Source organism: Bos indicus, chromosome 12 (genome assembly GCF_029378745.1).
Source record: "Bos indicus isolate NIAB-ARS_2022 breed Sahiwal x Tharparkar chromosome 12, NIAB-ARS_B.indTharparkar_mat_pri_1.0, whole genome shotgun sequence".
Lineage (NCBI taxonomy): Eukaryota > Metazoa > Chordata > Mammalia > Artiodactyla > Bovidae > Bos > Bos indicus.
In genome coordinates, this window is record NC_091771.1 from 29,769,759 (window position 1) to 29,780,988 (window position 11,230).

The window sequence follows — 11,230 nt, forward strand, 5'->3', positions numbered from 1 at the left end:
TGTTCAAAATTGTAAGCAGAGCATAAACAAATCTTCCCAGAGTTTGTGGACCAAGCTACAAAGAGGAGAGACTGGAGGCTGTGAGCCAAGCAACAAGAACATGTAAGCAATTGTTCCCACCCACACTGGGACAAGGATTATAGAAATGAGAGCAGAAAGAGACAAGAAGTGGCCAGTGTTTGGAAGTAGAAGGTGAGGAAGAGAGGAGGCAACCACAGGGAATTCCAAGGTTCGCAGTTCAAATGATGAAATGGAGGCTAAAATCAAAGCAGAAAACATTGGAAGCACTGCAGAATCTGGGGGCAGGGAGGTTGCATTTTGGCACTTCAGTTTTGAAAGGCCTATAGGATACCCACTCACAGACAAACCTAGCATTCAGAGGACAGAGGTCAAGAAGTAATTTTAAATCATAGCCAAAGCCATAAAAAGAAAAGACAATACTTAAGGAGACAGTGTGGTAAAGAAGAAGGCCAAGGGGTAGCACTTGAAGGGCTCTCAACATGTAAGAGGGAAGAGGAGGGTGAAGGCTGGAGGAATTGGAGAACCAGAGGCGGAGCTACTGCAAAAATCAAGGGAAGAAAAAGTATATGTCACACAGCTTGGTATAATGAAGACTCAACAGAAGGAAGGATCTGCCTCCTAGGATGTCATTGTATTAGGTCTAGTGAGAAACAGGCTGTGAAGCCTGGTAGTGATGGTGTCTGGGTGCAGGGCAGAGGGCCAGGAACCAGATGCTGCGAGTCCCTGAGCATGCAGCGTGAGGGGCAATGCCCTCCTCAGGCCTTTACTCCTGTTGTTTCTCTGTCTGCGCGGCTGTCTCCCAGGTATCCCCCTTGGCTTCCTTGGCTCACTCCCTTGCTCCCTCTGGGTCTTAGCTTGAAGGTCACCTTTCACTATAGCTTCCCCTAACCACCTTACTGATTACTACAACGAACAACTCCCCCATCCTACTCTCACCACACACACACATATATCCTTGGCATTATTTCCCTTTTTTAAGTCCACAGCACTTAACACCTTTCAACATACTGTATCATTTGTACATTTATAAAACTTATTATTTATTCTCAATCTCTCCTTCTTGAATGAAAACTCCTTGGGGGCAGAAAATCTTATATATATTATACTGTGAAGGGTTCCCTGCACTCACAACGGTGTCTAGCTCACATTGGTGCTTCTGGAGTATTTGTTGAGTGAATGAACACAGCTGACTAGAATACAAGACAGAGAGTGATAATTCCTGGAATAGAGATATAAATAAAGTAATATAGAATACAAGGGAGAAATAGACAGCAATGTGCTGCTCTGTACATGGAATTCTCCAGGCAAGAAAACTGGAATGGGTAGCTGTTCCCTTCTCCAGGGGAATCTTACCAATCAAGGGATCAACCCAGGGTCTCCTGCATTGCAGGTAGATTCTTTACCAGCTGAGCTACCAGGGAAGCCATGATAATAGTAGGAAACCTCAATACCTCACTTTCAGCAATGGATAGAACATCCAGACAGAAGATTAGTAAGGAAACATACGATTTGAATAACACTATAGATCAAATAAATCTAACAGACATACATAGACATTTAACCCAACAGCAACAGAATATACATTCTTCTCAAGGACACGTGGATCTTTCTCTGGGATAGACCATTTAGGCCACAAAACAAGTCTTAACAAATTTAAGAAGACTGAAATTATATTAAGTATCTTTTGGATAACAATGAAATGAAGCTAGAAATCAAAGCAGAAAGCAAATTGGGCAATTCATGAATATGTGGGGGGGGGGAACCCACATTTTGGAACAACCATTGGGTCAAAAAGAAGTAAAGGAGGAAATTAGGAAATACCTCATGACAAATAAAAATGAAAATACACCATATCAAAACTTATGAGACTCAGTGAAAGCAGTACTAAGAGGGATGTTCATGCCTACATTAAAAAGAGGAAAGATCTCAAATCAACAACTTGGCTTTAAACCTCAAGGAACTAAAAGAAAAGAAGAAGAACAGGACTTCTCTGGTGACTCAGTGGTAAAAAGTCCACCTGGCAATGTAGGAGACACAGGTTCAATCCCTGGTCCAGGAAGATCCCACATGTCACAGAGTAACTAATCCTGTAAAGTCACAACTACTGAGCCTGTGCTCCAGAGCCACAAGAGAAGCTACTGAACGTCGCAATGAGAGAGGAGCCCCGGCTCCCGCAACTACAGAAAAGTCCATGCAGCAACGAAGACCCAGCACAGCCAAAAAGAAATAACTAAATAAGTACTTTTTAAAAAATTTTATTTAAAAAAGAACAAACTAAGCCAAAGTTGGCAGAAGGAAATAACAAAGACTAGAAAAGGAATAAACAAAACCAAAAAACAACAAAACTAAGAGTTGGTTTTTTGAAAAGATTAAAATATTTATAACACTTTTGCCAGATTAACTAAGAAAAAAGAGAAGACTCAAATAAATAACATTAGAAATGAAACAAGAGACATCACAAATGATACAATAGAAATACAACTGTGAAAGTTATATGCCAACACTCTGGGTAACCTAAAAGAATGGACAAATGCCTAGAAACATAAAATTTTACCAAGACTAAATCACGAAGAAACAGAAAGTCTGACCAGATGTATAGCTAGTACAGAAATTTAATTGAAGGCCCAGAACCAGATGACTTTACTGGTGAATTCTATTGAACACTTTAAAAAATAATTAAAACCACTCTTTCTCAAAAACTTCCAAAATACTGAAGAGGAAAGAATACTTTGAAACTCATTTTATAAAGCCAGGATTACCCTGATATCAGAGCCAGACAGAGACACCACAAGAAAAGAAAACAACGCATCAATATCCCTGATGAATGTAGACACAAAAATCCTCAACAAAATACCAGCAAACCAAATCCAACAGCACACTGAAAGGAGTGATGGCTCAAGACACAGAAGTCAATTAATGTGATACATCACATCAACAAAACGAAGGATAAAAATCACTTGATTGTCTCAATAGGTACAGAAGAAGTGTTTGACAAAATTCAACATTCTTGCATGATAAAAACTCTCAACACACTAGGAACAGAAGGAAAAGGACCTCGGTGTGATAAAGTTTTCTTCCGAGAAATGTTCTGCGGGTAGTAATGTCATATCTCTTAGCTAAGTGGTTTTCTTCTCCCCTTCTTCTATTGTTAGTTTATTTTATATTTGAAGAGGACAATATCTTGCCCTAAGTTAGTAGATGAATTAGCAGTAGATCAAGCTGAGATTAAAAAAATACTTTTTATGTATTCATCTGTTTAGTAAAAAATAGCTATTGAATGTCTTCTAGGACCTAAGGGATCTCTTAGGCAGATACATTTATCACTCAGCAGAAATATTTCTCTTATTTTCCTATTTTGCTTTTATAGCTAAAAATGTTAAAGCTAAGACGTACTTTTGAGTGTGTCTGCAGTGGTTTGAAAGCAACAAAAAAGAAGTTGTATGTGAAATTGTATATTAAAGGTAATAACAGAGGGAGTTCCGCACACGGCAATTAGTCTACAATGTGCTCCCACAAATGCACTCAGACACCATGATTAATGCTTCCTGGAGCCTTCAATCTCTATAACTAGCTATCATTGTACTTATCAGAACCCTACTTGCCCAGGAAATTATGATAAATACTGTGCTGGTTCCAATATCGCTCTAAGTGATCAGGTCTGGGTGTGAGAGGCAGTGGTGAGACGAAATGGAGATAAAATGCAAAGTTTATGTTCTGGCTGCTTAGCAAGAATTCAGCAAGGAAACAAGTCAACAATCCTTAAGGAAGGTTTTAGGGCAACACAGAGACACCCCACCCCACAACACACACCCAGGTCCAGTCTATGCCAGTTATAAGTGTTGTTCCAAATCGGTTTTCCTTTGAGTGTGTCTAGAAGCTAAATGGGCTTCCCCAGTGGCTCAGTGGTAAAAAATCTGCCTGTCAGTGCAGGAGATGCAGGAGACGCGTGTTCGATCCCTTGGTTGGGAAGATCCCCACAGAAGGAAATGGCAACCCGTTCCAGTATTCTTGCCTGGGAAATCCCATGGACAGAGGAGCCCGGAGGGTTGCCGTCCATGGGGTCACAAAGAGTCAGATATGACTGAATGAGCACCCACACACAGAAGCTAAATCTTGGTGAAATAAAAAAAAAAAAGAAAACTAGTCTCCATGTCAGAAGAGTGTGGCATCCTAAACCTCATTCCTAGTCCAATGGAGAAGCTCTCAGAGAATGATATCATCAACAAACTGTCCCATTGGTTGATTACCTGGCCAATGCCATTGCTCCATCCCACCCTCATTAAGGGAGAGGTGACTGATAGAATGTACAACCCAAGTCAGTAAATATTCACTATTGTGGATAAAATGTTTGTGTCCCCTCAAAATTCATATGTTAAAACTCTAACCTCCAATGTGATAGTATTTGGAGGTGGGTCCTTTGGGATGTAATTAGGGTTAAATGAGTTCATGAGGGTGGGGCTCTTGTGATAGGGTTAAAAGACCCCATAGAGCAACATTCCCCCCGCCCCCATGCAACCCACCAAGGAAAGGCCACATGAGGACACAGTGAGAAGGCGACTGGGTGGCTGTCTGCAATCCAGGAAGAGGGCCCTGGCCAGAAACAGAAGGGATTATCACCTTGATCTTGGACCTGCCAGCCCCCAGAACTGTGAGAAAATTATTTTCTGTTGTTTAAGGCACCCAGTGACATTTTGTTATGGAAGTCCCAGCAGATTTACACATTCACATTCACCAGGCTGTGCTCCCCTTGAGGCTGGGTGCCCTATGAGTTCAGTTTCTGAATCCCTAGCCCATAGCAAAAGACTCATCCCCACCCTCAGCTCCAAGCCCCAAGAGAGGTGGGGTAGAACAAAGTCTTCATGATGTCCTGGGACCACAGTGTCCCCAGAGATGAGTGAAGTTGCTGAGATCTGAGTCCACAACAAAGTCCTGCCTTCCCCAGAGGCTCTGACCTACCCAGGAGGAGCCCAGCATCCTCTGATGTGGGGAGCTGGGGTCTGGCCCAGGATCCGGGAGGCAGGAGGCACACACAGCCAGGCTGAGCTATACTTGCTTCGCTGGGCCTGCACATGTTCTTTCAAGGGTGTCCTTTTTCTTCTCTCATCAAAGTGGCCTTTCTAGAAAGCAGTGCTAACACAATCAATCATTTTCAGGCAACTCTCAGATGTCTTAAGTAAAAGCCAACTCACTATGGCGATGCCCTCACTGTAGGCTGGGCACCTGGATTCCCCAGCGCTCCAGTGCCTCCTACCCTACCCTAACCTCCGGGGGTGGGGTGGGGTGTACACATCCCTCCCTCTGGAGAGGAAGGAGGCCTCAGGAGGGGCCACACCTGTGCAGGAGAGGCGCTGGGGAAGGGGTCTGTCTTTGTTCTACAGGAACACAGTCTGCTGCAAGTCTGCTTTTCAGTTACTTCCTTCTAAATCCATCAACTTTTCTCTATATTTCTCAATATACAAAATGATAGGTAGAAGAAAACTGAATGAAAGATATGTTTTACTAAAACCATCAAGCAGCAAGAAAAGCAAGGCGGGGGACAGAAAAGCCAAAATAAAACTAGATCCTCCTTTTGAAATCAGTAAGAGATTTCTGACGTGATTATTCAACAAGTGTTTCTCTAGAGCCTACTAGGGACCAGTCTGTGTGCAGGTGCCCGAGAGCACAGGGCAAAGACTGAAGCGTGGGTGCCACCCATGGGCTACTCAGGGCTTTGTATTGGTGATGTCTGTAAGGGCCCCCACAACCACAGACCAGGGATGCTTCCAGGGGGACACTTGGTTTCTGGGTGAGAAGCAGATTCAGGGGACTTCATGAAGATAACATTTGGGCTATAAAGAATGGTAGGATTTCTGCAGAACCCGCCATGTCTGTGAGACAGTGAGAGCTTTTGGGAACCGTGTCTTATTCATATGTGTCCCCATATCCAGCTAGGTCAGGTGCATATTAGAAACATGATGAAAGGATGGCTGGAGAGTGGAACAGCATCCAGAGCATCCGGACAGTGACCTGACTGACCGGAGCTGAAGGGTCTCTGTTTAGGTTGGCCCTGATGGCCCAGTGCAGAGGGAGGCTAGAACGGCAGTGGGGAGGGGAGGGAAGGCTTGGGTGCCACTAAAAGGTGTGAATATTATTGGAGAAGGACTTGGCAACCACTCAAAAGCAGAGTAACAAGGTCAGAGTTGGGTTTCAGGAAAATTAACATAGCCACATTTAAAACATAGATTAATTTATAATCTCATCAACAGAAACCATATCGCCTCTCTGGGCCTCCCTTTCCTCCACAGATGCAGGAAGGCCCCTCCTTTCTGGGCACCACTGTGACAAGTGACACAGGCATGACAGGCTCCGTGGCAGCCAGGACGCCTACTGATAGAACACAAGTGTACGTAACTGTCCACAGAGGGAGAAGGAAGGATTTGCTGCTCAGGGGAGAGGCACTCTGCCTGGCCCTGGAGATGCCTCTTTCTCACCAGTAGTTCAGTTTCAGCGGGACAGCGTCCAGGCCACCAATCTGACAGTACGGCTCCAAGTTAGAGAGTTCATACAGCTGGATTTCACAGTTTCTGTTCAGAGATGAAGCACACTTGGAGTAAACCTAAATTTCCCACTTGATTTTTATATGGAGCATTTTTTATAATGCACAGATTCCACAAAACAGAAACAGCTGACCCGTGAAACACCTGCCTTCCTGAGCATGGCCCCTTGCTGAGCTGGAGGCTTCCTCTCCAGCTCCACCCTTTGGGGACATCAATTCCATCGGGTTCTGAACTGGTCATGGCACCCATACTCCCCATCAGGAGGCTGGTGCAGTTTCCAACAACATGGGCTCTGAACGCCAATAGTTGGGACATCAGACCCCAGCTCATCACACAGTTCCCTCGTCTGTAAAATGGGGCTCATACCTGTTTTACAGGAGAGTTACTGGGATTAAATGAGAGGATATGTGAGAAAGTAGTTAGCTTGGTACATGGGACTTCTTAAGTGCTCGAAAACGTGAACTGATTTTTGCTGCTAATAATGAAGATGATTAGAGCCACACAATGGAGGGTCAGGGACTCAGTTCCCCGCTCAGTCCTCCTTAACTTGTGTCCTTAACCCCTTCCTCCTAAGTTAGCTTGTCCACCCAGGAGCTGACTGAAAGAAGAAGTTCGTGGATATAAGAAAAACAGCCTGCTGCTTCAGCCTGCTCACATGGAACACATGTGTGTGTGGGTGTGTGTGTGGGGGGGGTCACTCCGCAAATTCCAGAGCCTTGCCTTGCTTGCCGTCAGTGATTAACGTAGTTTTCCCATTTCCTTTCCACCTGCCATGCAGCTCAAGAGTGGTTCACTGCCTCCAGTCATTTGTCTTGCCTTACTTTCCCATTTGCCAGCTCAGAGATTCTCTAGGAAGTTACTGCTTTAATCTCTGAATTTCTGTGTGTGTAAAAGACACAGTAATTAAAGCTATTGAACACGCTTTTTAAAATCAAACAGGGCTGAATTTAGAAATCCAAATTTGTTGTTTTTTAATGGTTGATATTAATTATATAAGTAATATTAATATGCTAATGTTTTAATAATTAAACTTAACATTAAATTTAATTGTATTTGAGAGCCTGGATGATGTGGGGTTATATTAACTGTTAGCTAACGTCACTGAAGCCTAGGGAACCAGGGTCTGCTAAAGGAGGCAAGTTTGGGTTTGGGAGGAGTCGGAGGTGGAGGGAGGAATCTGAAGAGGGTCAGGCAGGGGGGTGGGAACCACATTCAACTTCCGCCCCTTCATCTAGCCACGGCCCCGGCCCCATGCTCAGGTCAGTTCAGTTCAGTCGCTCAGTCGTGTCCAACTCTTTGCAACCCCATGAATCGCAGCACGCCAGGCCTGCCTGTCTATCACCAACTCCTGGAATTCACCCAAACTCATGTCCATTGAGTCGGTGATGCCATCCAGCCATCTTATCCTCTGTCGTCCCCTTCTCCTCTTGCCCCAAATCCCTCCCAGCATCAGGGTCTTTTCCAATGAGTCAACTCTTCGCATGAGGTGGCCAAAGTACTGGAGTTTCAGCCTCAGCATCAGTCCTTCCAATGAACACCGAGGACTGATCTCCTTCAGGATGGACTGGTTGGATCTCCTTTCAGTCCAAGGGACTCTCAAGAGTCTTCTCCAACACCACAGTTCAAAAGCATCAATTCTTCGGCGCTCAGCTTTCTTCACAGTCCAACTCTCACATCCATACATGACCACTGGAAAAACCATAGCCGTGACTAGATGGACCTTTGTTGGCAAGTAATGTCTCTGCTTTTGAATATGCTATCTAGGTTGGTCATAACTTTCCTTCCAAGGAGTAAGCCTCTTTTAATTTCATGGCTGCAATCACCATCTGCAGTGATTTTGGAGCCCAAGACTCCATGCTAAACAGTTTAATTCCTCAGCCTGGACACACCCACCACTCCCATCACAGTTCACCCTTCCCTGGTTGCTTTTGCCTTAATTTGGAGTTTTCCAAAATTCCTTCCCACCAAGCTGCACACGCCTTTGCCTTGGCGCATTACTGAGGTTGCTCAAGCGCCGTCCAGGACGCTGCACATTTATTTTCATTATTTTGAAAGTGTTAGTCGCTCATTCGTATCCGACTCTTTGCCACCCCATGGACTCCAGCCCTCCAGGCTCCTCTGTTCATAGAATTCTCCAGGCAAGAATACTGGAGTGGGTAGCAATTCCCTTCTCCAGGGGACCTTCCTGACCCAGGGATGGAACCCAGGTCTCCTGCATTGCAGGTGGATTCTTTACTGGCTGAGCCACCAGGGAAGCCTACTTTCATTACGTTCGGTTCAGTTCAGTTGCTCAGTTGTTTCCGACTCTTTGCAACCCCATGGACTGACTGCAGGTTCCCTGCAGGCTTTCCTTCCCTGCCAGGCTTCCCTGCAGCTTCCCTTCCCTGTCTGGCTTCCTTGTCCATCACCAACTCCTGGAGCTTGCTCAAACTCATATCCATCAAGTCGGTGATGCCATCCAACCATCTCATCCTCTGTCGTCCCCTTCTCCCCCTGCCTTCAATCTTTATGTTGCCCTTGATCAAAATCTTCAGTATCTTCCTTCACAGCTTGAGGCCATTCTTCCAAGGCCCATTCTTTGGAGGCTCTCCACCAGCGAGTATAGTTTGTTTTCACTGTGGATTTTATTTTTTGAATCAGTCCAAAGTCTTTTGGACTGAATTTTGGTGGCTAATAAAATAGCTGTATTATTTTGAATCTAAAATAAAGGGTGCTAAAATGTAATGACATTTTTTTCTCACTCTGGAAGTATTCCAGAAGAGGACTATCAATTTGAGACAATGACAATATCATTGCAATTGGCCAGACAAACGGATACCTTTCTTTGCACAGCAGCTTTGATGATGTATGAGTTCTAGTATATTTTTTTAAGGGCTTCATTCTTTATCCTATTATCATAAACATGAATATGTCTGTGTAAACCCACACATGGAAGTGAATTTCATAGACCAATGATGATTCTTTTCCCAGCTGAACAGCCAAAGACACTCACCCAGTCCCTAGGATCAGTTTGTTGTACTGGGGCATGATGGTAACATCTGTCACCCACCTGGACTTCCGAATAATGGGCTTGTCCTAAAGGGTAGAAGGATGGAAATGTACAAAAATACAGCTTTTTAATGATAAGACAGTTTCAGTTGTCTCAAGGCACTCTTGTCCGTAATACACATACTTCACATTATAGAGCTTTCTTCAGTTTACTTTTGCCCTCAAGTATAGATATATCTTGGAGATATTGTGGACCACTGTGATGAAGTGAGTCATGGGAATTTTCTGGTTCCCCAGTGCAGACAAAGTTATGTTTACATTATGCTGATGGTCTATTAAGTGTGCAAATTTTTTTTTTTTTAATCAATGTACATATCTTCATTAAAAAATACTTTCTTGGGAGGAGACATGGGTAAATTTATGGCTGATTCATTTTGATGTTTGGTAGAAACAAATGCAGTACTGTAAAGTAATTATACTTCCATTAAAAATAAATAAATACTTTCTTGTTAAAAATGCTAGCCACCATCTGACCCTTCAGTGAGTAGTAATCTTTTTGCAATAGTAACATCAAAGATCCCTGATCATTGATCACCTCAACAGGTATAATAATAATGAAAAAGTTTGAAATATTGCAGGAATTACCAAAATGGGATACAGAGACACAACGTGAGCAAATACTGTTGGGGAAATGGCCTTGATAGACTTGCTCAATACAGGGTTGCCACAAACCTTCAATTTATAAAAAATACAGTATCTGTGGAACACAGTAAACCAAGGTTTGCCTCTATAGAGAACTTGCTACACAGACTCGAGGCACTGAGTTTATTCTCTCCTTCCCTGGTGGCTCAGACGGTAAAGCATCTGCCTAGAATGTGGGAGACCCAGGCTCGATCCCTGGGTCGGGAAGATCCTCTGGAGAAGGAAATGGCAACCCATTCCAGTACTCTTGCCTGGAAAATCCCGGACAGAGGAGCCTGGTAGGCTACAGCCCATGGGGTCACAAAGAGTCAGACACGACTGAGCGACTTCACTTCTCGGGAGGGTTTATTTGGCAGCCTGAGGGGTATAGTTTAGCTGTGTAACTACTAGGTGGGTGATAAGTTTCCTGAGGGCGGAAATGGGTGTCTGTCCCCAGCATGCAGCATAGAACCTGAGCAGTGACAAGGGCTCTATTCTGTAATGGCTCACTGTTATTTCTAAGTGTACTTCCCAAATGCTTCTTGCCTTCTGAATTTCTGATTCTGTGATTCAGTAAGTTCTCTCAGAACTACCTAAACTGAAAGAACCATTAACAGGGAGAAAAACGGAAAATTCTTTTCCATTTGTCATTCATTAAGACATGATAAATTACATGATGGAATCATGTGTAATTCATCACTCCATCTGATTTTAGCAGTGGAATGAAGAATTATCTTGTCCTACATATACAGATCATATTTGCATCCCATAGACTGGCAAAATCCAGCATGAATATATTATATTCAAGGACACAATTTCTGTAATCATGCCACTCAAGGAGCAGTTTAAAATAGCAAATAAAATCAAACTGGAGCACTCAGCATCCTTATCAAATGAGAATCACATACAAAAACCCACTTTCTTCTTTTCAACTTCAGCTGCAGGGACCAGAAATAAATGGCTCCATCTTCCCTGATCATGATTAGGGTGTCATCAGGCGCAGC